Source organism: Myodes glareolus, chromosome 14 (assembly GCF_982192425.1).
Source record: "Myodes glareolus chromosome 14, mMyoGla1.1, whole genome shotgun sequence".
Classification (NCBI taxonomy): domain Eukaryota; kingdom Metazoa; phylum Chordata; class Mammalia; order Rodentia; family Cricetidae; genus Myodes; species Myodes glareolus.
Window position 1 is genome coordinate 262593 of NC_142039.1, and position 25871 is coordinate 288463.

Consider the following 25871-nt stretch of genomic DNA (forward strand, 5'->3'; position numbering starts at 1 on the left):
GCAACACTCCACTCACTTCGCACAGTGAAATGAAGTGTTGGAACAAACTGCTTCTCTTTCAGAGAAACGGATATGAGTTATGTGTGAATGCTTGTAAGTAGCTTAAGGCACTTTCAAAGGAAAGTGATTTTCTCTGAAAGGACAGCATTTAGAAAGTGAAGCAACACTCCATTCACTTTGCACAGTGAATTGAAGTGTTGGAACAGACAGCTTCTCTTTCAGAGAAACAGATGTGAGTTTCGGTTAAATGCTTGTAAGTAGCTTAAGGCACTTTCAAAGGAAAGTGATATTCTCTGAGGGGACAGCATTTAGAAAGTGAAGCAACACTCCATTCACTTCGCACAGTGAATTGAAGTGTTGGAACAGACTGCTTCTCTTTCAGAGAAACAGATGTGAGTTTCTTGTGATTGCTTGTAAGTAGCTTAAGTGAGTTTCAAAAGAGAGTGATTTTCTCTAAAAGGAGAGCATATAGAAAGTGAAGCAACACTCCATTCACTTCGCACAGTGAATTGAATTGTTGGAACAGACTGCTTCTCTTTCAGAAAAATGCATGTGAGTTTCTTGTGAATGCTTGTAAGTAGCTTAAGGCACTTTCAAGAGAAAGTGATTTTCTCTGAAAGGACAGCATTTAAAAAGTGAAGCAACACTCCATTCACTTCGCAAAGTGAATTGAAGTGTTGGAACAGACACCATCTCTTTCATAGAAACATATTTGAGTTTCCTGTGAATGCTTGTAAGTAGCTTAAGACACTTTCAAAGGAAAGTGATTTTCTCTGAAAGGACAGCATTTAGAAAGTGAAGCAACACTCCATTCACTTCGCACAGTGAATTCAAGTGTTGGAACAGACTACTTCTCTTTCAGAGAAACGGATTTGAGTGTTTTGTTAATGCTTGTAAGTAGCTTAAGGCACTTTCAAAGGAAAGTGATTTTCTCTGAAAGGACAGCATTTAGAAAGTGAAGAAACACTCCATTCACTTCGCATAGTGAATTGAAGTGTTGGAACAGACAGCTTCTCTTGCAGAAAAACGGATGTGAGTTTTTTGTGAATGCTTGTAAGTAGCTTAAGGCACTTTCAAAGGAAAGTGATTTTCTCTGAAAGGACAGCATTTAGAAAGTGAAGCAACACTCCATTCACTTTGCACAGTGAATTGAAGTGTTGGAACAGACTGCTTCTCTTTCAGAGAAACGCATGTGAATTTCTGCTGAATGCTTGTTAGTAGCTTAAGGCACTTTCAAAGGAAAGTGATTTTCTCTGAAAGGACAGCATTTAGAAAGTGAAGAAACACTCCATTCACTTCGCACAGTGAATTGAAGTGTTGGAACACACTACTTCTCTCTTAGAGAAAAAGATGTGAGTTTCTTGTGAACGCTTTTAAGTCGCTTAAGGCAGTTTCAAAAGAGAGTGATTTTCTCTAAAAGGAGAGCATTTAGAAAGTGAAGCAACACACCATTCACTTCGCACCGTGAATTGAAGTGTTGGAACAGACTGCTTCTCTTTCAGAGAAACGCATGTGAATTTCTGTTAAATGCTTGTAAGTAGCTTAAGGCACTTTCAAAGGAAAGTAATTTTCTCTAAAAGGACAGCTTTTAGAAAGTGAAGCAACACTCCACTCACTTCGCAAAGTGAAATGAAGTGTTGGAACAAACTGCTTCTCTTTCAGAGAAACTCATGTGAATTTCTGTTGAATGCTTGTAAGTAGCTTAAGGCACTTTCAAAGGAAAGTGATTTTCTCTGAAAGGACTGCATTTAGAAAGTGAAGAAACACTCCATTCACTTCACACAGTGAATTGAAGAATTGGACCAGACTGCTTCTCTTTCAGAGAAACGGATATGAGTTATTTGTGAATGCTTGTAAGTAGCTTAAGGCACTTTCAAAGGAAAGTGATTTTCTCTGAAAGGACAGCATTTAGAAAGTGAAGCAACACTCCATTCACTTTGCACAGTGAATTGAAGTGTTGGAACAGACAGCTTCTCTTTCAGAGAAACAGATGTGAGTTTCGGTTAAATGCTTGTAAGTAGCTTAAGGCACTTTCAAAGGAAAGTGATATTCTCTGAGGGGACAGCATTTAGAAAGTGAAGCAACACTCCATTCACTTCGCACAGTGAATTGAAGTGTTGGAACAGACTGCTTCTCTTTCAGAGAAACAGATGTGAGTTTCTTGTGATTGCTTGTAAGTAGCTTAAGGTAGTTTCAAAAGAGAGTGATTTTCTCTAAAAGGAGAGGATATAGAAAGTGAAGCAACACTCCATTCACTTCGCACAGTGAATTGAAGTGTTGGAACAGACTGCTTCTCTTTCAGAGAAACACATGTGAATTTCTGTTAAATGCTTGTAAGTAGCTTAAGGCACTTTCAAAGGAAAGTGATTTTCTCTGAAATGACAGCATTAAGAAAGTAAAGCTAAACTCCATTCACTACGCACAGTGAATTGAAGTGTTGGAACAGACAGCTTCTCTTTCAGAGAAAAAGATGTGAATTTCTTGTGAATGCTAGTAAGTCACTTAAGACAGTTTAAAAAGAGAGTGATTTTCTCTAAAAGGGGAGCATTTAGAAAGTGAAGCAACACTCCATTCACTTCGCACAGTGAATTGAAATGTTGGAAGAGACTGCTTCTCTTTCAGAAAAATGCATGTGAGTTTCTTGTGAATGCTTGTAAGTAGCTTAAGGCAGTTTCAAAAGAGAGTGATTTTCTCTAAAAGGAGAGCATATAGAAAGTGAAGCAACGCTCCATTCACTTCGCACAATGAATTGAAGTGTTGGTACAGACTGCTTCTCTTTCAGAGAGACGCGTGTGTATTTCTGTTGAATGCTTGTAAGTAGCTTAAGGCACTTTCAAGAGAAAGTGATTTTCTCTGAAAGGACAGCATTTAAAAAGTGAAGCAACACTCCATTCACTTCGCAAAGTGAATTGAAGTGTTGGAACAGACACCATCTCTTTCCTAGAAACACATTTGAGTTTCCTGTGAATGCTTGTAAGTAGCTTAAGACACTTTCAAAGGAAAGTGATTTTCTCTGAAAGGACAGCATTTAGAAAGTGAAGCAACACTCCATTCACTTCGCACAGTGAATTGAAGTGTTTTAACAGACTGCTTCTCTTTCAGAAAAATGCTTGTGAGTTTCTTGTGAATGCTTGTAAGTAGCTTAAGGCACTTTCAAAGGAAAGTGATTTTCTCTGAAAGGACAGCATTTAGAAAGTGAAGCAACACTCCATTCACTTCGCACAGTGAATTCAAGTGTTGGAACAGACTACTTCTCTTTCAGAGAAACGGATTTGAGTGTTTTGTGTATGCTTGTAAGTAGCTTAAGGCACTTTCAAAGGAAAGTGATTTTCTCTGAAAGGACAGCATTTAGAAAGTGAAGAAACACTCCATTCACTTCGCACAGTGAATTGAAGTGTTGGAACAGACAGCTTCTCTTTCAGAAAAACGGATGAGAGTTATTTGTGAATGCTTGTAAGTAGCTTAAGGCACTTTCAAAGGAAAGTGATTTTCTCTGAAAGGACAGCATTTAGAAAGTGAAGCAACACTCCATTCACTTTGCACAGTGAATTGAAGTGTTGGAACAGACAGCTTCTCTTTCAGAGAAACAGATGTGAGTTTCGGTTAAATGCTTGTAAGTAGCTTAAGGCACTTTCAAAGGAAAGTGATATTCTCTGAGGGGACAGCATTTAGAAAGTGAAGCAACACTCCATTCACTTCGCACAGTGAATTGAAGTGTTGGAACAGACTGCTTCTCTTTCAGAGAAACAGATGTGAGTTTCTTGTGATTGCTTGTAAGTAGCTTAAGGGAGTTTCAAAAGAGAGTGATTTTCTCTAAAAGGAGAGCATATAGAAAGTGAAGCAACACTCCATTCACTTCGCACAGTGAATTGAAGTGTTGGAACAGACTGCTTCTCTTTCAGAGAAACGCATGTGAATTTCTGTTAAATGCTTGTAAGTAGCTTAAGGCACTTTCAAAGGAAAGTGATTTTCTCTGAAATGACAGCATTAAGAAAGTGAAGCTAAACTCCATTCACTACGCACAGTGAATTGAAGTGTTGGAACAGACAGCTTCTCTTTCAGAGAAAAAGATGTGAATTTCTTGTGAATGCTAGTAAGTCACTTAAGACAGTTTAAAAAGAGAGTGATTTTCTCTAAAAGGGGAGCATTTAGAAAGTGAAGCAACACTCCATTCACTTCGCACAGTGAATTGAAATGTTGGAAGAGACTGCTTCTCTTTCAGAAAAATGCATGTGAGTTTCTTGTGAATGCTTGTAAGTAGCTTAAGGCAGTTTCAAAAGAGAGTGATTTTCTCTAAAAGGAGAGCATATAGAAAGTGAAGCAACGCTCCATTCACTTCGCACAATGAATTGAAGTGTTGGTACAGACTGCTTCTCTTTCAGAGAGACGCGTGTGTATTTCTGTTGAATGCTTGTAAGTAGCTTACGGCACTTTCAAGAGAAAGTGATTTTCTCTGAAAGGACAGCATTTAAAAAGTGAAGCAACACTCCATTCACTTCGCAAAGTGAATTGAAGTGTTGGAACAGACACCATCTCTTTCCTAGAAACACATTTGAGTTTCCTGTGAATGCTTGTAAGTAGCTTAAGACACTTTCAAAGGAAAGTGATTTTCTCTGAAAGGACAGCATTTAGAAAGTGAAGCAACACTCCATTCACTTCGCACAGTGAATTGAAGTGTTTTAACAGACTGCTTCTCTTTCAGAAAAATGCTTGTGAGTTTCTTGTGAATGCTTGTAAGTAGCTTAAGGCACTTTCAAAGGAAAGTGATTTTCTCTGAAAGGACAGCATTTAGAAAGTGAAGCAACACTCCATTCACTTCGCACAGTGAATTCAAGTGTTGGAACAGACTACTTCTCTTTCAGAGAAACGGATTTGAGTGTTTTGTGAATGCTTGTAAGTAGCTTAAGGCACTTTCAAAGGAAAGTGATTTTCTCTGAAAGGACAGCATTTAGAAAGTGAAGAAACACTCCATTCACTTCGCACAGTGAATTGAAGTGTTGGAACAGACAGCTTCTCTTTCAGAAAAACGGATGTGAGTTATTTGTGAATGCTTGTAAGTAGCTTAAGGCACTTTCAAAGGAAAGTGATTTTCTCTGAAAGGACAGCATTTAGAGAGTGAAGCAACACTCCATTCACTTTGCACAGTGAATTGAAGTGTTGGAACAGACAGCTTCTCTTTCAGAGAAACAGATGTGAGTTTCGGTTAAATGCTTGTAAGTAGCTTAAGGCAGTTTCAAAAGAGAGAGATTTTCTCTAAAAGGAGAGCATTTAGAAAGTGAAGCAACACTCCATTCACTTCGCACAGTGAATTGAAGTGTTGGAACAGACTGCTTCTCTTTCAGAGAAACGCATGTGAATTTCTGTTAAATGCTTGTAAGTAGCTTAAGGCACTTTCAAAGGAAAGTGATTTTCTCTGAAAGGACAGCATTTAGAAAGTGAAGCAACACTCCATTCACTTCACACAGTGAATTGAAGAATTGGACCAGACTGCTTCTCTTTCAGAGAAACGGATATGAGTTATTTGTGAATGCTTGTAAGTAGCTTAAGGCACTTTCAAAGGAAAGTGATTTTCTCTGAAAGGACAGCATTTAGAAAGTGAAGCAACACTCCATTCACTTTGCACAGTGAATTGAAGTGTTGGAACAGACAGCTTCTCTTTCAGAGAAACAGATGTGAGTTTCGGTTAAATGCTTGTAAGTAGCTTAAGGCACTTTCAAAGGAAAGTGATATTCTCTGAGGGGACAGCATTTAGAAAGTGAAGCAACACTCCATTCACTTCGCACAGTGAATTGAAGTGTTGGAACAGACTGCTTCTCTTTCAGAGAAACAGATGTGAGTTTCTTGTCATTGCCTGTAAGTAGCTTAAGGGAGTTTCAAAAGAGAGTGATTTTCTCTAAAAGGAGAGCATATAGAAAGTGAAGCAACACTCCTTTCACTTCGCACAGTGAATGGAAGTGTTGGAACAGACTGCTTCTCTTTCAGAGAAACGCATGTGAATTTCTGTTAAATGCTTGTAAGTAGCTTAAGGCACTTTCAAAGGAAAGTGATTTTCTCTGAAATGACAGCATTAAGAAAGTGAAGCTAAACTCCATTCACTACGCACAGTGAATTGAAGTGTTGGAACAGACAGCTTCTCTTTCAGAGAAAAAGATGTGAATTTCTTGTGAATGCTAGTAAGTCACTTAAGACAGTTTAAAAAGAGAGTGATTTTCTCTAAAAGGGGAGCATTTAGAAAGTGAAGCAACACTCCATTCACTTCGCACAGTGAATTGAAATGTTGGAAGAGACTGCTTCTCTTTCAGAAAAATGCATGTGAGTTTCTTGTGAATGCTTGTAAGTAGCTTAAGGCAGTTTCAAAAGAGAGTGATTTTCTCTAAAAGGAGAGCATATAGAAAGTGAAGCAACACTCCATTCACTTCGCACAGTGAATTGAAGTGTTGGAACAGACTGCTTCTCTTTCAGAGAAAGGCATGTGAATTTCTGTTGAATGCTTGTAAGTAGCTTAAGGCACTTTCAAAGGAAAGTGATTTTCTCTGAAAGGACTGCATTTAGAAAGTGAAGAAACACTCCATTCACTTCACACAGTGAATTGAAGAATTGGACCAGACTGCTTCTCTTTCAGAGAAACGGATATGAGTTATTTGTGAATGCTTGTAAGTAGCTTAAGGCACTTTCAAAGGAAAGTGATTTTCTCTGAAAGGACAGCATTTAGAAAGTGAAGCAACACTCCATTCACTTTGCACAGTGAATTGAAGTGTTGGAACAGACAGCTTCTCTTTCAGAGAAACAGATGTGAGTTTCGGTTAAATGCTTGTAAGTAGCTTAAGGCACTTTCAAAGGAAAGTGATATTCTTTGAGGGGACAGCATTTAGAAAGTGAAGCAACACTCCATTCACTTCGCACAGTGAATTGAAGTGTTGGAACAGACTGCTTCTCTTTCAGAGAAACAGATGTGAGTTTCTTGTGATTGCTTGTAAGTAGCTTAAGGGAGTTTCAAAAGAGAGTGATTTTCTCTAAAAGGAGAGCATATAGAAAGTGAAGCAACACTCCATTCACTTCGCACAGTGAATTGAAGTGTTGGAACAGACTGCTTCTCTTTCAGAGAAACGCATGTGAATTTCTGTTAAATGCTTGTAAGTAGCTTAAGGCACTTTGAAAGGAAAGTGATTTTCTATGAAAGGACAGCATTAAGAAAGTGAAGCTAAACTCCATTCACTACGCACAGTGAATTGAAGTGTTGGAACAGACAGCTTCTCTTTCAGAGAAAAAGATGTGAATTTCTTGTGAATGCTAGTAAGTCACTTAAGACAGTTTCAAAAGAGAGTGATTTTCTCTAAAAGGAGAGCATATAGAAAGTGAAGCAACGCTCCATTCACTTCGCACAATGAATTGAAGTGTTGGTACAGACTGCTTCTCTTTCAGAGAGACGCGTGTGTATTTCTGTTGAATGCTTGTAAGTAGCTTAAGGCACTTTCAAGAGAAAGTGATTTTCTCTGAAAGGACAGCATTTAAAAAGTGAAGCAACACTCCATTCACTTCGCAAAGTGAATTGAAGTGTTGGAACAGACACCATCTCTTTCCTAGAAACACATTTGAGTTTCCTGTGAATGCTTGTAAGTAGCTTAAGACACTTTCAAAGGAAAGTGATTTTCTCTGAAAGGACAGCATTTAGAAAGTGAAGCAACACTCCATTCACTTCGCACAGTGAATTGAAGTGTTTTAACAGACTGCTTCTCTTTCAGAAAAATGCTTGTGAGTTACTTGTGAATGCTTGTAAGTAGCTTAAGGCACTTTCAAAGGAAAGTGATTTTCTCTGAAAGGACAGCATTTAGAAAGTGAAGCAACACTCCATTCACTTCGCACAGTGAATTCAAGTGTTGGAACAGACTACTTCTCTTTCAGAGAAACGGATTTGAGTGTTTTGTGAATGCTTGTAAGTAGCTTAAGGCACTTTCAAAGGAAAGTGATTTTCTCTGAAAGGACAGCATTTAGAAAGTGAAGAAACACTCCATTCACTTCGCACAGTGAATTGAAGTGTTGGAACAGACAGCTTCTCTTTCAGAAAAACGGATGTGAGTTATTTGTGAATGCTTGTAAGTAGCTTAAGGCACTTTCAAAGGAAAGTGATTTTCTCTGAAAGGACAGCATTTAGAAAGTGAAGCAACACTCCATTCACTTTGCACAGTGAATTGAAGTGTTGGAACAGACTGCTTCTCTTTCAGAGAAACGCATGTGAATTTCTGCTGAATGCTTGTTAGTAGCTTAAGGCACTTTCAAAGGAAAGTGATTTTCTCTGAAAGGACAGCATTTAGAAAGTGAAGAAACACTCCATTCACTTCGCACAGTGAATTGAAGTGTTGGAACAGACTACTTCTCTCTTAGAGAAAAAGATGTGAGTTTCTTGTGAACGCTTTTAAGTCGCTTAAGGCAGTTTCAAAAGAGAGTGATTTTCTCTAAAAGGAGAGCATTTAGAAAGTGAAGCAACACGCCATTCACTTCGCACAGTGAATTGAAGTGTTGGAACAGACTGCTTCTCTTTCAGAGAAACGCATGTGAATTTCTGTTGAATGCTTGTAAGTAGCTTAAGGCACTTTCAAAGGAAAGTGATTTTCTCTGAAAGGACAGCATTTAGAAAGTGAAGCAACACACCATTCACTTCGCACCGTGAATTCAAGTGTTGGAACAGACTGCTTCTCTTTCAGAAAAATGCATGTGAGTTTCTTGTGAATGCTTGTTAGTAGCTTAAGGCACTTTCAAAGGAAAATGATTTTCTCTGAAAGGACAGCATTTAGAAAGTGAAGCAACACTCCATTCACTTTGCACAGTGAATTGAAGTGTTGGAACAGACAGCTTCTCTTTCAGAGAAACAGATGTGAGTTTCTTGTGATTGCTTGTAAGTAGCTTAAGGGAGTTTCAAAAGAGAGTGATTTTCTCTAAAAGGAGAGCATATAGAAAGTGAAGCAACACTCCATTCACTTCGCACAGTGAATTGAAGTGTTGGAACAGACTGCTTCTCTTTCAGAGAAATGCATGTGAATTTCTGTTAAATGCTTGTAAGTAGCTTAAGGCACTTTCAAAGGAAAGTGATTTTCTCTGAAATGACAGCATTAAGAAAGTGAAGCTAAACTCCATTCACTACGCACAGTGAATTGAAGTGTTGGAACAGACAGCTTCTCTTTCAGAGAAAAAGATGTGAATTTCTTGTGAATGCTAGTAAGTCACTTAAGACAGTTTAAAAAGAGAGTGATTTTCTCTAAAAGGGGAGCATTTAGAAAGTGAAGCAACACTCCATTCACTTCGCACAGTGAATTGAAATGTTGGAAGAGACTGCTTCTCTTTCAGAAAAATGCATGTGAGTTTCTTGTGAATGCTTGTAAGTAGCTTAAGGCAGTTTCAAAAGAGAGTGATTTTCTCTAAAAGGAGAGCATATAGAAAGTGAAGCAACGCTCCATTCACTTCGCACAATGAATTGAAGTGTTGGTACAGACTGCTTCTCTTTCAGAGAGACGCGTGTGTATTTCTGTTGAATGCTTGTAAGTAGCTTAAGGCACTTTCAAGAGAAAGTGATTTTCTCTGAAAGGACAGCATTTAAAAAGTGAAGCAACACTCCATTCACTTCGCAAAGTGAATTGAAGTGTTGGAACAGACACCATCTCTTTCCTAGAAACACATTTGAGTTTCCTGTGAATGCTTGTAAGTAGCTTAAGACACTTTCAAAGGAAAGTGATTTTCTCTGAAAGGACAGCATTTAGAAAGTGAAGCAACACTCCATTCACTTCGCACAGTGAATTGAAGTGTTTTAACAGACTGCTTCTCTTTCAGAAAAATGCTTGTGAGTTTCTTGTGAATGCTTGTAAGTAGCTTAAGGCACTTTCAAAGGAAAGTGATTTTCTCTGAAAGGACAGCATTTAGAAAGTGAAGCAACACTCCATTCACTTCGCACAGTGAATTCAAGTGTTGGAACAGACTACTTCTCTTTCAGAGAAACGGATTTGAGTGTTTTGTGTATGCTTGTAAGTAGCTTAAGGCACTTTCAAAGGAAAGTGATTTTCTCTGAAAGGACAGCATTTAGAAAGTGAAGAAACACTCCATTCACTTCGCACAGTGAATTGAAGTGTTGGAACAGACAGCTTCTCTTTCAGAAAAACGGATGTGAGTTATTTGTGAATGCTTGTAAGTAGCTTAAGGCACTTTCAAAGGAAAGTGATTTTCTCTGAAAGGACAGCATTTAGAAAGTGAAGCAACACTCCATTCACTTTGCACAGTGAATTGAAGTGTTGGAACAGACAGCTTCTCTTTCAGAGAAACAGATGTGAGTTTCGGTTAAATGCTTGTAAGTAGCTTAAGGCACTTTCAAAGGAAAGTGATATTCTCTGAGGGGACAGCATTTAGAAAGTGAAGCAACACTCCATTCACTTCGCACAGTGAATTGAAGTGTTGGAACAGACTGCTTCTCTTTCAGAGAAACAGATGTGAGTTTCTTGTGATTGCTTGTAAGTAGCTTAAGGGAGTTTCAAAAGAGAGTGATTTTCTCTAAAAGGAGAGCATATAGAAAGTGAAGCAACACTCCATTCACTTCGCACAGTGAATTGAAGTGTTGGAACAGACTGCTTCTCTTTCAGAGAAACGCATGTGAATTTCTGTTAAATGCTTGTAAGTAGCTTAAGGCACTTTCAAAGGAAAGTGATTTTCTCTGAAATGACAGCATTAAGAAAGTGAAGCTAAACTCCATTCACTACGCACAGTGAATTGAAGTGTTGGAACAGACAGCTTCTCTTTCAGAGAAAAAGATGTGAATTTCTTGTGAATGCTAGTAAGTCACTTAAGACAGTTTAAAAAGAGAGTGATTTTCTCTAAAAGGGGAGCATTTAGAAAGTGAAGCAACACTCCATTCACTTCGCACAGTGAATTGAAATGTTGGAAGAGACTGCTTCTCTTTCAGAAAAATGCATGTGAGTTTCTTGTGAATGCTTGTAAGTAGCTTAAGGCAGTTTCAAAAAAGAGTGATTTTCTCTAAAAGGAGAGCATATAGAAAGTGAAGCAACGCTCCATTCACTTCGCACAATGAATTGAAGTGTTGGTACAGACTGCTTCTCTTTCAGAGACGCGTGTGTATTTCTGTTGAATGCTTGTAAGTAGCTTACGGCACTTTCAAGAGAAAGTGATTTTCTCTGAAAGGACAGCATTTAAAAAGTGAAGCAACACTCCATTCACTTCGCAAAGTGAATTGAAGTGTTGGAACAGACACCATCTCTTTCCTAGAAACACATTTGAGTTTCCTGTGAATGCTTGTAAGTAGCTTAAGACACTTTCAAAGGAAAGTGATTTTCTCTGAAAGGACAGCATTTAGAAAGTGAAGCAACACTCCATTCACTTCGCACAGTGAATTGAAGTGTTTTAACAGACTGCTTCTCTTTCAGAAAAATGCTTGTGAGTTTCTTGTGAATGCTTGTAAGTAGCTTAAGGCACTTTCAAAGGAAAGTGATTTTCTCTGAAAGGACAGCATTTAGAAAGTGAAGCAACACTCCATTCACTTCGCACAGTGAATTCAAGTGTTGGAACAGACTACTTCTCTTTCAGAGAAACGGATTTGAGTGTTTTGTGAATGCTTGTAAGTAGCTTAAGGCAGTTTCAAAGGAAAGTGATTTTCTCTGAAAGGACAGCATTTAGAAAGTGAAGAAACACTCCATTCACTTCGCACAGTGAATTGAAGTGTTGGAACAGACAGCTTCTCTTTCAGAAAAACGGATGTGAGTTATTTGTGAATGCTTGTAAGTAGCTTAAGGCACTTTCAAAGGAAAGTGATTTTCTCTGAAAGGACAGCATTTAGAGAGTGAAGCAACACTCCATTCACTTTGCACAGTGAATTGAAGTGTTGGAACAGACTGCTTCTCTTTCAGAGAAACGCATGTGAATTTCTGCTGATTGCTTGTTAGTAGCTTAAGGCACTTTCAAAGGAAAGTGATTTTCTCTGAAAGGACAGCATTTAGAAAGTGAAGAAACACTCCATTCACTTCGCACAGTGAATTGAAGTGTTGGAACAGACTACTTCTCTCTTAGAGAAAAAGATGTGAGTTTCTTGTGAACGCTTTTAAGTCGCTTAAGGCAGTTTCAAAAGAGAGTGATTTTCTCTAAAAGGAGAGCATTTAGAAAGTGAAGCAACACGCCATTCACTTCGCACAGTGAATTGAAGTGTTGGAACAGACTGCTTCTCTTTCAGAGAAACGCATGTGAATTTCTGTTGAATGCTTGTAAGTAGCTTAAGGCACTTTCAAAGGAAAGTGATTTTCTCTGAAAGGACAGCATTTAGAAAGTGAAGCAACACTCCATTCACTTCGCACCGTGAATTCAAGTGTTGGAACAGACTGCTTCTCTTTCAGAAAAATGCATGTGAGTTTCTTGTGAATGCTTGTTAGTAGCTTAAGGCAGTTTCAAAAGAGAGTGATTTTCTCTAAAAGAAGAGCATTTAGAAAGTGAAGCAACACTCCATTCACTTCGCACAGTGAATTGAAGTGTTGGAACAGACTGCTTCTCTTTCAGAGAAAGGCATGTGAATTTCTGTTGAATGGTTGTAAGTAGCTTAAGGCACTTTCAAAGGAAAGTGATTTTCTCTGAAAGGACAGCATTTAGAAAGTGAAGCAACACTCCATTCACTTCGCACAGTGAATTGAAGTGTTGGAACAGACTGCTTCTCTTTCAGAGAAACGGATTTGCGTGTTATGTGAATGCTTGTAAGTAGCTTAAGGCACTTTCAAAGGAAAGTGATTTTCTCAGAAAGGACAGCATTTAGAAAGTGAAGCAACACTCCATTCACTTCGCACAGTGAATTGAAGTGTTGGAGCAGACTGCTTCTCTTTCAGAGAAACGCATGTGAATTTCTGTTGAATGCTTGTAAGTAGCATAAGGCACTTTCAAAGGAAAGTTATTTTCTCTGAAATGACAGCATTTAGAGAGTGAAGCAACACTCCATTCACTTCGCACAGTGAATTCAAGTGTTGGAACACACTGCTTCTCTTTCAGAAAAATGCATGTGAGCTTCTTGTGAATGCTTGTAAGTAGCTTAAGGCACTTTCAAAGGAAAGTGATTTTCTCTGAAAGGACAGCATTTAGAAAGTGAAGCAACACTCCATTCACTTCGCACAGTGAATTGAAGTGTTGGAACAGACTGCTTCTCTTTCAGAGAAATGCATGTGAATTTCTGTTGAATGCTTGTAAGTAGCTTAAGGCACTTTCAAGGGAAAGTGATTTTCTCTGAAAGGACAGCATTTAGAAAGTGAAGCAACACTCCATTCACTTCGCACATTGAATTGAAGTGTTGGAACAGACTGCTTCTCTTTCAGAGAAATGCATGTGAATTTCTGTTGAATGCTTGTAAGTAGCTTAAGGCACTTTCAAACGAAAGTGATTTTCTCTGAAAGGACAGCATTTAGAAAGTGAAGCAACACTCCATTCACTTCGCACAGTGAATTGTAGTGTTGGAACAGACAGCTTCTCTTTCAGAGAAACAGATGTGAGTTTCTTGTGAATGCTTGTTAGTAGCTTAAGGCAGTTTCAAAAGAGAATGATTTTCTCTAAAAGAAGAGCATTTAGAAAGTGAAGCAACACTCCATTCACTTCGCACAGTGAATTGAAGTGTTTTAACAGACTGCTTCTCTTTCAAAGAAACAGATGTGAATTTCTTGTGAACGCTTGTAAGTAGCTTTAGGCAGTTTCAAAAGAGAGTGAATTTCTCTAAAAGGAGAGCATATAGAAACTGAAGGAACACTCCATTCACTTCGCACAGTGAATTGAAGTGTTGGAACAGACTGCTTCTCTTTCAGAGAAAAAGATGTGAGTTTCTTGTGAATGCTTGTAAGTCGCTTAAGGCAGTTTCAAAAGAGAGTGATTTCCTCTAAAAGGAGAGCATTTAGAAAGTGAAGCAACACTCCATTCACTTCGCACAGTGAATTGAAGTGTTGGAACAGACTGCTTCTCTTTCAGAGAAACGCATGTGAATTTCTGTTAAATGCTTGTAAGTAGCTTAAGGCACTTTCAAAGGAAAGGAATTTTCTCTAAAAGGACAGCTTTTAGAAAGTGAAGCAACACTCCACTCACTTCGCACAGTGAAATGAAGTGTTGGAACAAACTGCTTCTCTTTCAGAGAAACGCATGTGAATTTCTGTTGAATGCTTGTAAGTAGCTTAAGGCACTTTCAAAGGAAAGTGATTTTCTCTGAAAGGACAGCATTTAGAAAGTGAAGAAACACTCCATTCACTTCACACAGTGAATTGAAGAATTGGACCAGACTGCTTCTCTTTCAGAGAAACGGATATGAGTTATTTGTGAATGCTTGTAAGTAGCTTAAGGCACTTTCAAAGGAAAGTGATTTTCTCTGAAAGGACAGCATTTAGAAAGTGAAGCAACACTCCATTCACTTTGCACAGTGAATTGAAGTGTTGGAACAGACAGCTTCTCTTTCAGAGAAACAGATGTGAGTTTCGGTTAAATGCTTGTAAGTAGCTTAAGGCACTTTCAAAGGAAAGTGATATTCTCTGAGGGGACAGCATTTAGAAAGTGAAGCAACACTCCATTCACTTCGCACAGTGAATTGAAGTGTTGGAACAGACTGCTTCTCTTTCAGAGAAACAGATGTGAGTTTCTTGTGATTGCTTGTAAGTAGCTTAAGGGAGTTTCAAAAGAGAGTGATTTTCTCTAAAAGGAGAGCATATAGAAAGTGAAGCAACACTCCATTCACTTCGCACAGTGAATTGAAGTGTTGGAACAGACTGCTTCTCTTTCAGAGAGACGCACGTGAATTTCTGTTGAATGCTTGTAAGTAGCTTAAGGCACTTTCAAGAGAAAGTGATTTTCTCTGAAAGGACAGCATTTAAAAAGTGAAGCAACACTCCATTCACTTCGCAAAGTGAATTGAAGTGTTGGAACAGACACCATCTCTTTCATAGAAACACATTTGAGTTTCCTGTGAATGCTTGTAAGTAGCTTAAGACACTTTCAAAGGAAAGTGATTTTCTCTGAAAGGACAGCATTTAGAAAGTGAAGCAACACTCCATTCACTTCGCACAGTGAATTGAAGTGTTGGAACAGACTGCTTCTCTTTCAGAAAAATGCTTGTGAGTTTCTTGTGAATGCTTGTAAGTAGCTTAAGGCAGTTTCAAAAGAGAGTGATTTTCTCTAAAAGGAGAGCATATAGAAAGTGAAGCAACGCTCCATTCACTTCGCACAATGAATTGAAGTGTTGGTACAGACTGCTTCTCTTTCAGAGAGACGCGTGTGTATTTCTGTTGAATGCTTGTAAGTAGCTTACGGCACTTTCAAGAGAAAGTGATTTTCTCTGAAAGGACAGCATTTAAAAAGTGAAGCAACACTCCATTCACTTCGCAAAGTGAATTGAAGTGTTGGAACAGACACCATCTCTTTCATAGAAACACATTTGAGTTTCCTGTGAATGCTTGTAAGTAGCTTAAGACACTTTCAAAGGAAAGTGATTTTCTCTGAAAGGACAGCATTTAGAAAGTGAAGCAACACTCCATTCACTTCGCACAGTGAATTGAAGTGTTTTAACAGACTGCTTCTCTTTCAGAAAAATGCTTGTGAGTTTCTTGTGAATGCTTGTAAGTAGCTTAAGGCACTTTCAAAGGAAAGTGATTTTCTCTGAAAGGACAGCATTTAGAAAGTGAAGCAACACTCCATTCACTTCGCACAGTGAATTCAAGTGTTGGAACAGACTACTTCTCTTTCAGAGAAACGGATTTGAGTGTTTTGTGAATGCTTGTAAGTAGCTTAAGGCACTTTCAAAGGAAAGTGATTTTCTCTGAAAGGACAGCATTTAGAAAGTGAAGAAACACTCCATTCACTTCGCACAGTGAATTGAAGTGTTGGAACAGACAGCTTCTCTTTCAGAAAAACGGATGTGAGTTATTTGTGAATGCTTGTAAGTAGCTTAAGGCACTTTCAAAGGAAAGTGATTTTCTCTGAAAGGACAGCATTTAGAGAGTGAAGCAACACTCCATTCACTTTGCACAGTGAATTGAAGTGTTGGAACAGACTGCTTCTCTTTCAGAGAAACGCATGTGAATTTCTGCTGAATGCTTGTTAGTAGCTTAAGGCACTTTCAAAGGAAAGTGATTTTCTCTGAAAGGACAGCATTTAGAAAGTGAAGAAACACTCCATTCACTTCGCACAGTGAATTGAAGTGTTGGAACAGACTACTTCTCTCTTAGAGAAAAAGATGTGAGTTTCTTGTGAACGCTTTTAAGTCGCTTAAGGCAGTTTCAAAAGAGAGTGATTTTCTCTAAAAGGAGAGCATTTAGAAAGTGAAGCAACACGCCATTCACTTCGCACAGTGAATTGAAGTGTTGGAACAGACTGCTTCTCTTTCAGAGAAACGCATGTGAATTTCTGTTGAATGCTTGTAAGTAGCTTAAGGCACTTTCAAAGGAAAGTGATTTTCTCTGAAAGGACAGCATTTAGAAAGTGAAGCAACACTCCATTCACTTCGCACCGTGAATTCAAGTGTTGGAACAGACTGCTTCTCTTTCAGAAAAATGCATGTGAGTTTCTTGTGAATGCTTGTTAGTAGCTTAAGGCAGTTTCAAAAGAGAGTGATTTTCTCTAAAAGAAGAGCATTTAGAAAGTGAAGCAACACTCCATTCACTTCGCACAGTGAATTGAAGTGTTGGAACAGACTGCTTCTCTTTCAGAGAAAGGCATGTGAATTTCTGTTGAATGGTTGTAAGTAGCTTAAGGCACTTTCAAAGGAAAGTGATTTTCTCTGAAAGGACAGCATTTAGAAAGTGAAGCAACACTCCATTCACTTCGCACAGTGAATTGAAGTGTTGGAACAGACTGCTTCTCTTTCAGAGAAACGGATTTGCGTGTTATGTGAATGCTCGTAAGTAGCTTAAGGCACTTTCAAAGGAAAGTGATTTTCTCTGAAAGGACAGCATTTAGAAAGTGAAGCAACACTCCATTCACTTCGCACAGTGAATTGAAGTGTTGGAGCAGACTGCTTCTCTTTCAGAGAAACGCATGTGAATTTCTGTTGAATGCTTGTAAGTAGCATAAGGCACTTTCAAAGGAAAGTTATTTTCTCTGAAATGACAGCATTTAGAGAGTGAAGCAACACTCCATTCACTTCGCACAGTGAATTCAAGTGTTGGAACAGACTGCTTCTCTTTCAGAAAAATGCATGTGCGTTTCTTGTGAATGCTTGTAAGTAGCTTAAGGCACTTTCAAAGGAAAGTGATTTTCTCTGAAAGGACAGCATTTAGAAAGTGAAGCAACACTCCATTCACTTCGCACAGTGAATTGAAGTGTTGGAACAGACTGCTTCTCTTTCAGAGAAATGCATGTGAATTTCTGTTGAATGCTTGTAAGTAGCTTAAGGCACTTTCAAGGGAAAGTGATTTTCTCTGAAAGGACAGCATTTAGAAAGTGAAGCAACACTCCATTCACTTCGCACATTGAATTGAAGTGTTGGAACAGACTGCTTCTCTTTCAGAGAAATGCATGTGAATTTCTGTTGAATGCTTGTAAGTAGCTTAAGGCACTTTCAAACGAAAGTGATTTTCTCTGAAAGGACAGCATTTAGAAAGTGAAGCAACACTCCATTCACTTCGCACAGTGAATTGTAGTGTTGGAACAGACAGCTTCTCTTTCAGAGAAACAGATGTGAGTTTCTTGTGAATGCTTGTTAGTAGCTTAAGGCAGTTTCAAAAGAGAATGATTTTCTCTAAAAGAAGAGCATTTAGAAAGTGAAGCAACACTCCATTCACTTCGCACAGTGAATTGAAGTGTTTTAACAGACTGCTTCTCTTTCAAAGAAACAGATGTGAATTTCTTGTGAACGCTTGTAAGTAGCTTTAGGCAGTTTCAAAAGAGAGTGAATTTCTCTAAAAGGAGAGCATATAGAAACTGAAGGAACACTCCATTCACTTCGCACAGTGAATTGAAGTGTTGGAACAGACTGCTTCTCTTTCAGAGAAAAAGATGTGAGTTTCTTGTGAATGCTTGTAAGTCGCTTAAGGCAGTTTCAAAAGAGAGTGATTTCCTCTAAAAGGAGAGCATTTAGAAAGTGAAGCAACACTCCATTCACTTCGCACAGTGAATTGAAGTGTTGGAACAGACTGCTTCTCTTTCAGAGAAACGCATGTGAATTTCTGTTAAATGCTTGTAAGTAGCTTAAGGCACTTTCAAAGGAAAGGAATTTTCTCTAAAAGGACAGCTTTTAGAAAGTGAAGCAACACTCCACTCACTTCGCACAGTGAAATGAAGTGTTGGAACAAACTGCTTCTCTTTCAGAGAAACGCATGTGAATTTCTGTTGAATGCTTGTAAGTAGCTTAAGGCACTTTCAAAGGAAAGTGATTTTCTCTGAAAGGACAGCATTTAGAAAGTGAAGAAACACTCCATTCACTTCACACAGTGAATTGAAGAATTGGACCAGACTGCTTCTCTTTCAGAGAAACGGATATGAGTTATTTGTGAATGCTTGTAAGTAGCTTAAGGCACTTTCAAAGGAAAGTGATTTTCTCTGAAAGGACAGCATTTAGAAAGTGAAGCAACACTCCATTCACTTTGCACAGTGAATTGAAGTGTTGGAACAGACAGCTTCTCTTTCAGAGAAACAGATGTGAGTTTCGGTTAAATGCTTGTAAATAGCTTAAGGCACTTTCAAAGGAAAGTGATATTCTCTGAGGGGACAGCATTTAGAAAGTGAAGCAACACTCCATTCACTTCGCACAGTGAATTGAAGTGTTGGAACAGACTGCTTCTCTTTCAGAGAAACAGATGTGAGTTTCTTGTGATTGCTTGTAAGTAGCTTAAGGGAGTTTCAAAAGAGAGTGATTTTCTCTAAAAGGAGAGCATATAGAAAGTGAAGCAACACTCCATTCACTTCGCACAGTGAATTGAAGTGTTGGAACAGACTGCTTCTCTTTCAGAGAGACGCACGTGAATTTCTGTTGAATGCTTGTAAGTAGCTTAAGGCACTTTCAAGAGAAAGTGATTTTCTCTGAAAGGACAGCATTTAAAAAGTGAAGCAACACTCCATTCACTTCGCAAAGTGAATTGAAGTGTTGGAACAGACACCATCTCTTTCATAGAAACACATTTGAGTTTCCTGTGAATGCTTGTAAGTAGGTTAAGACACTTTCAAAGGAAAGTGATTTTCTCTGAAAGGACAGCATTTAGAAAGTGAAGCAACACTCCATTCACTTCGCACAGTGAATTGAAGTGTTGGAACAGACTGCTTCTCTTTCAGAAAAATGCTTGTGAGTTTCTTGTGAATGCTTGTAAGTAGCTTAAGGCACTTTCAAAGGAAAGTGATTTTCTCTGAAAGGACAGCATTTAGAAAGTGAAGCAACACTCCATTCACTTCGCACAGTGAATTCCAGTGTTGGAACAGACTACTTCTCTTTCAGAGAAACGGATTTGAGTGTTTTGTTAATGCTTGTAAGTAGCTTAAGGCACTTTCAAAGGAAAGTGATTTTCTCTGAAAGGACAGCATTTAGAAAGTGAAGAAACACTCCATTCACTTCGCACAGTGAATTGAAGTGTTGGAACAGACAGCTTCTCTTTCAGAAAAACGGATGTGAGTTATTTGTGAATGCTTGTAAGTAGCTTAAGGAACTTTCAAAGGAAAGTGATTTTCTCTGAAAGGACAGCATTTAGAAAGTGAAGCAACACTCCATTCACTTTGCACAGTGAATTGAAGTGTTGGAACAGACTGCTTCTCTTTCAGAGAAACGCATGTGAATTTCTGCTGAATGCTTGTTAGTAGCTTAAGGCACTTTCAAAGGAAAGTGATTTTCTCTGAAAGGACAGCATTTAGAAAGTGAAGAAACACTCCATTCACTTCGCACAGTGAATTGAAGTGTTGGAACAGACTACTTCTCTCTTAGAGAAAAAGATGTGAGTTTCTTGTGAACGCTTTTAAGTCGCTTAAGGCAGTTTCAAAAGAGAGTGATTTTCTCTAAAAGGAGAGCATTTAGAAAGTGAAGCAACACGCCATTCACTTCGCACAGTGAATTGAAGTGTTGGAACAGACTGCTTCTCTTTCAGAGAAACGCATGTGAATTTCTGTTGAATGCTTGTAAGTAGCTTAAGGCACTTGCAAAGGAAAGTGATTTTCTCTGAAAGGACAGCATTTAGAAAGTGAAGCAACACTCCATTCACTTCGCACCGTGAATTCAAGTGTTGGAACAGACTGCTTCTCTTTCAGAAAAATGCATGTGTGTTTCTTGTGAATGCTTGTAAGTAGCTTAAGGCACTTTCAAAGGAAAGTGATTTTCTCTGAAAGGACAGCATTTAGAAAGTGAAGCAACACTCCATTCACTTCGCACAGTGAATTCAAGTGTTGGAACAGACTGCTTCTCTTTCAGAGAAAAAGATGTGAGTTTCTTGTGAATGCATGTAAGTCGCTTAAGGCAGTTTCAAAAGAGAGTGATTTTCTCTAAAAGGAGAGCATTTAGAAAGTGAAGCAACACTCCATTCACTTCGCACAGTGAATTGAAGTGTTGGAACAGACTGCTTCTCTTTCAGAGAAACGCATGTGAATTTCTGTTAAATGCTTGTAAGTGGCTTAAGGCACTTTCAAAGGAAAGTAATTTTCTCTAAAAGGACAGCTTTTAGAAAGTGAAGCAACACTCCACTCACTTCGCACAGTGAAATGAAGTGTTGGAACAGACTGCTTCTCTTTCAGAGAAACTCATGTGAATTTCTGTTGAATGCTTGTAAGTAGCTTAAGGCACTTTCAAAGGAAAGTGATTTTCTCTGAAAGGACTGCATTTAGAAAGTGAAGAAACACTCCATTCACTTCACACAGTGAATTGAAGAAATGGACCAGACTGCTTCTCTTTCAGAGAAACGGATATGAGTTATTTGTGAATGCTTGTAAGTAGCTTAAGGCACTTTCAAAGGAAAGTGATTTTCTCTGAAAGGACAGCATTTAGAAAGTGAAGCAACACTCCATTCACTTTGCACAGTGAATTGAAGTGTTGGAACAGACAGCTTCTCTTTCAGAGAAACAGATGTGAGTTTCGGTTAAATGCTTGTAAGTAGCTTAAGGCACTTTCAAAGGAAAGTGATATTCTCTGAGGGGACAGCATTTAGAAAGTGAAGCAACACTCCATTCACTTCGCACAGTGAATTGAAGTGTTGGAACAGACTGCTTCTCTTTCAGAGAAACAGATGTGAGTTTCTTGTTATTGCTTGTAAGTAGCTTAAGGGAGTTTCAAAAGAGAGTGATTTTCTCTAAAAGGAGAGCATATAGAAAGTGAAGCAACACTCCATTCACTTCGCACAGTGAATTGAAGTGTTGGAACAGACTGCTTCTCTTTCAGAGAAACGCATGTGAATTTCTGTTAAATGCTTGTAAGTAGCTTAAGGCACTTTCAAAGGAAAGTGATTTTCTCTGAAATGACAGCATTAAGAAAGTGAAGCTAAACTCCATTCACTACGCACAGTGAATTGAAGTGTTGGAACAGACAGCTTCTCTTTCAGAAAAAAAGATGTGAATTTCTTGTGAATGCTAGTAAGTCACTTAAGACAGTTTAAAAAGAGAGTGATTTTCTCTAAAAGGGGAGCATTTAGAAAGTGAAGCAACACTCCATTCACTTCGCACAGTGAATTGAAATGTTGGAAGAGACTGCTTCTCTTTCAGAAAAATGCATGTGAGTTTCTTGTGAATGCTTGTAAGTAGCTTAAGGCAGTTTCAAAAGAGAGTGATTTTCTCTAAAAGGAGAGCATATAGAAAGTGAAGCAATGCTCCATTCACTTGGCACAGTGAATTGAAGTGTTGGAACAGACTGTTTCTCTTTCAGAGAAACGCATGTGAATTTCTGTTGAATGGTTGTAAGTAGCTTAAGGCACTTTCAAAGGAAAGTGATTTTCTCTGAAAGGACAGCATTTAGAAAGTGAAGCAAAACTCCATTCACTTTGCACAGTGAATTGAAGTGTTGGAACAGACTGCTTCTCTTTCAGAGAAACGCATGTGAATTTCTGCTGAATGCTTGTTAGTAGCTTAAGGCACTTTCAAAGGAAAGTGATTTTCTCTGAAAGGACAGCATTTAGAAAGTGAAGAAACACTCCATTCACTTCGCACAGTGAATTGAAGTGTTGGAACAGACTACTTCTCTCTTAGAGAAAAAGATGTGAGTTTCTTGTGAACGCTTTTAAGTCGCTTAAGGCAGTTTCAAAAGAGAGTGATTTTCTCTAAAAGGAGAGCATTTAGAAAGTGAAGCAACACGCCATTCACTTCGCACAGTGAATTGAAGTGTTGGAACAGACTGCTTCTCTTTCAGAGAAACGCATGTGAATTTCTGTTGAATGCTTGTAAGTAGCTTAAGGCACTTGCAAAGGAAAGTGATTTTCTCTGAAAGGACAGCATTTAGAAAGTGAAGCAACACTCCATTCACTTCGCACCGTGAATTCAAGTGTTGGAACAGACTGCTTCTCTTTCAGAAAAATGCATGTGTGTTTCTTGTGAATGCTTGTAAGTAGCTTAAGGCACTTTCAAAGGAAAGTGATTTTCTCTGAAAGGACAGCATTTAGAAAGTGAAGCAACACTCCATTCACTTCGCACAGTGAATTCAAGTGTTGGAACAGACTGCTTCTCTTTCAGAGAAAAAGATGTGAGTTTCTTGTGAATGCTTGTAAGTCGCTTAAGGCAGTTTCAAAAGAGAGTGATTTTCTCTAAAAGGAGAGCATTTAGAAAGTGAAGCAACACTCCATTCACTTCGCACAGTGAATTGAAGTGTTGGAACAGACTGCTTCTCTTTCAGAGAAACGCATGTGAATTTCTGTTAAATGCTTGTAAGTAGCTTAAGGCACTTTCAAAGGAAAGTAATTTTCTCTAAAAGGACAGCTTTTAGAAAGTGAAGCAACACTCCACTCACTTCGCACAGTGAAATGAAGTGTTGGAACAGACTGCTTCTCTTTCAGAGAAACGCATGTGAATTTCTGTTGAATGCTTGTAAGTAGCTTAAGGCACTTTCAAAGGAAAGTGATTTTCTCTGAAAGGACTGCATTTAGAAAGTGAAGAAACACTCCATTCACTTCACACAGTGAATTGAAGAAATGGACCAGACTGCTTCTCTTTCAGAGAAACGGATATGAGTTATTTGTGAATGCTTGTAAGTAGCTTAAGGCACTTTCAAAGGAAAGTGATTTTCTCTGAAAGGACAGCATTTAGAAAGTGAAGCAACACTCCATTCACTTTGCACAGTGAATTGAAGTGTTGGAACAGACAGCTTCTCTTTCAGAGAAACAGATGTGAGTTTCGGTTAAATGCTTGTAAGTAGCTTAAGGCACTTTCAAAGGAAAGTGATATTCTCTGAGGGGACAGCATTTAGAAAGTGAAGCAACACTCCATTCACTTCGCACAGTGAATTGAAGTGTTGGAACAGACTGCTTCTCTTTCAGAGAAACAGATGTGAGTTTCTTGTGATTGCTTGTAAGTAGCTTAAGGGAGTTTCAAAAGAGAGTGATTTTCTCTAAAAGGAGAGCATATAGAAAGTGAAGCAACACTCCATTCACTTCGCACAGTGAATTGAAGTGTTGGAACAGACTGCTTCTCTTTCAGAGAAACGCATGTGAATTTCTGTTAAATGCTTGTAAGTAGCTTAAGGCACTTTCAAAGGAAAGTGATTTTCTCTGAAATGACAGCATTAAGAAAGTGAAGCTAAACTCCATTCACTACGCACAGTGAATTGAAGTGTTGGAACAGACAGCTTCTCTTTCAGAGAAAAAGATGTGAATTTCTTGTGAATGCTAGTAAGTCACTTAAGACAGTTTAAAAAGAGAGTGATTTTCTCTAAAAGGGGAGCATTTAGAAAGTGAAGCAACACTCCATTCACTTCGCACAGTGAATTGAAATGTTGGAAGAGACTGCTTCTCTTTCAGAAAAATGCATGTGAGTTTCTTGTGAATGCTTGTAAGTAGCTTAAGGCAGTTTCAAAAGAGAGTGATTTTCTCTAAAAGGAGAGCATATAGAAAGTGAAGCAACGCTCCATTCACTTCGCACACTGAATTGAAGTGTTGGAACAGACTGCTTCTCTTTCAGAGAAACGCATGTGAATTTCTGTTGAATGGTTGTAAGTAGCTTAAGGCACTTTCAAAGGAAAGTGATTTTCTCTGAAAGGACAGCATTTAGAAAGTGAATCAACACTCCATTCACTTCGCACAGTGAATTGAAGTGTTGGAACAGACTGCTTCTCTTTCAGAGAAAAGGATTTGCGTGTTTTGTGAATGCTTGTAAGTAGCTTAAGGCACTTTCAAAGGAAAGTGATTTTCTCTGAAAGGACAGCATTTAGAAAGTGAAGCAACACTCCATTCACTTCGCACAGTGAATTGAATTGTTGGAACAGACTGCTTCTCTTTCAAAGAAAAAGATGTGAGTTTCTTGTGAATGCTTGTAAGTCGCTTAAGGCAGTTTCAAAAGAGAGTGATTTTCTTTAAAAGGAGAGCATTTGGAAAGTGAAACTACACTCCATTCTCTTCGCACAGTGAATTGAAGTGTTGGTACAGACTGGTTCTCTTTCAGAGAAACGCATGTGAATTTCTGTTAAATGCTTGTAAGTAGCTTAAGGCACTTTCAAAGGAAAGTGATTTTCTCTGATAGGACAGCATTTAGAAAGTGAAGCAACACTCCATTCACTTCGCACAGTGAATTGAAGTGTTGGAGCAGACTGCTTCTCTTTCAGAGAAACGCATGTGAATTTCTGTTGAATGCTTGTAACTAGCTTAAGGCACTTTCAAAGGAAAGTTATTTTCTCTGAAATGACAGCATTTAGAGAGTGAAGCAACACTCCATTCACTTCGCACAGTGAATTGAAGTGTTGGAACAGACTGCTTCTCTTTCAGAAAAATGCATGTGAGTTTCTTGTGAATGCTTGTAAGTAGCTTAAGGCACTTTCAAAGGAAAGTGATTTTCTCTGAAAGGACAGCATTTAGAAAGTGAAGCAACACTCCATTCACTTCGCACAGTGAATTGAAGTGTTGGAACAGACTGCTTCTCTTTCAGAGAAATGCATGTGAATTTCTGTTGAATGCTTGTAAGTAGCTTAAGGCACTTTCAAGGGAAAGTGATTTTCTCTGAAAGGACAGCATTTAGAAAGTGAAGCAACACTCCATTCACTTCGCACATTGAATTGAAGTGTTGGAACAGACTGCTTCTCTTTCAGAGAAATGCATGTGAATTTCTGTTGAATGCTTGTAAGTAGCTTAAGGCACTTTCAAACGAAAGTGATTTTCTCTGAAAGGACAGCATTTAGAAAGTGAAGCAACACTCCATTCACTTCGCACAGTGAATTGTAGTGTTGGAACAGACAGCTTCTCTTTCAGAGAAACAGATGTGAGTTTCTTGTGAATGCTTGTTAGTAGCTTAAGGCAGTTTCAAAAGAGAGTGATTTTCTCTAAAAGAAGAGCATTTTGAAAGTGAAGCAACACTCCATTCACTTCGCACAGTGAATTGAAGTGTTTTAACAGACTGCTTCTCTTTCAAAGAAACAGATGTGAATTTCTTGTGAACGCTTGTAAGTAGCTTTAGGCAGTTTCAAAAGAGAGTGAATTTCTCTAAAAGGAGAGCATACAGAAACTGAAGGAACACTCCATTCACTTCGCACAGTGAATTGAAGTGTTGGAACAGACTGCTTCTCTTTCAGAGAAAAAGATGTGAGTTTCTTGTGAATGCTTGTAAGTCGCTTAAGGCAGTTTCAAAAGAGAGTGATTTTCTCTAAAAGGAGAGCATTTAGAAAGTGAAGCAACACTCCATTCACTTCGCACAGTGAATTGAAGTGTTGGAACAGACTGCTTCTCTTTCAGAGAAACGCATGTGAATTTCTGTTAAATGCTTGTAAGTAGCTTAAGGCACTT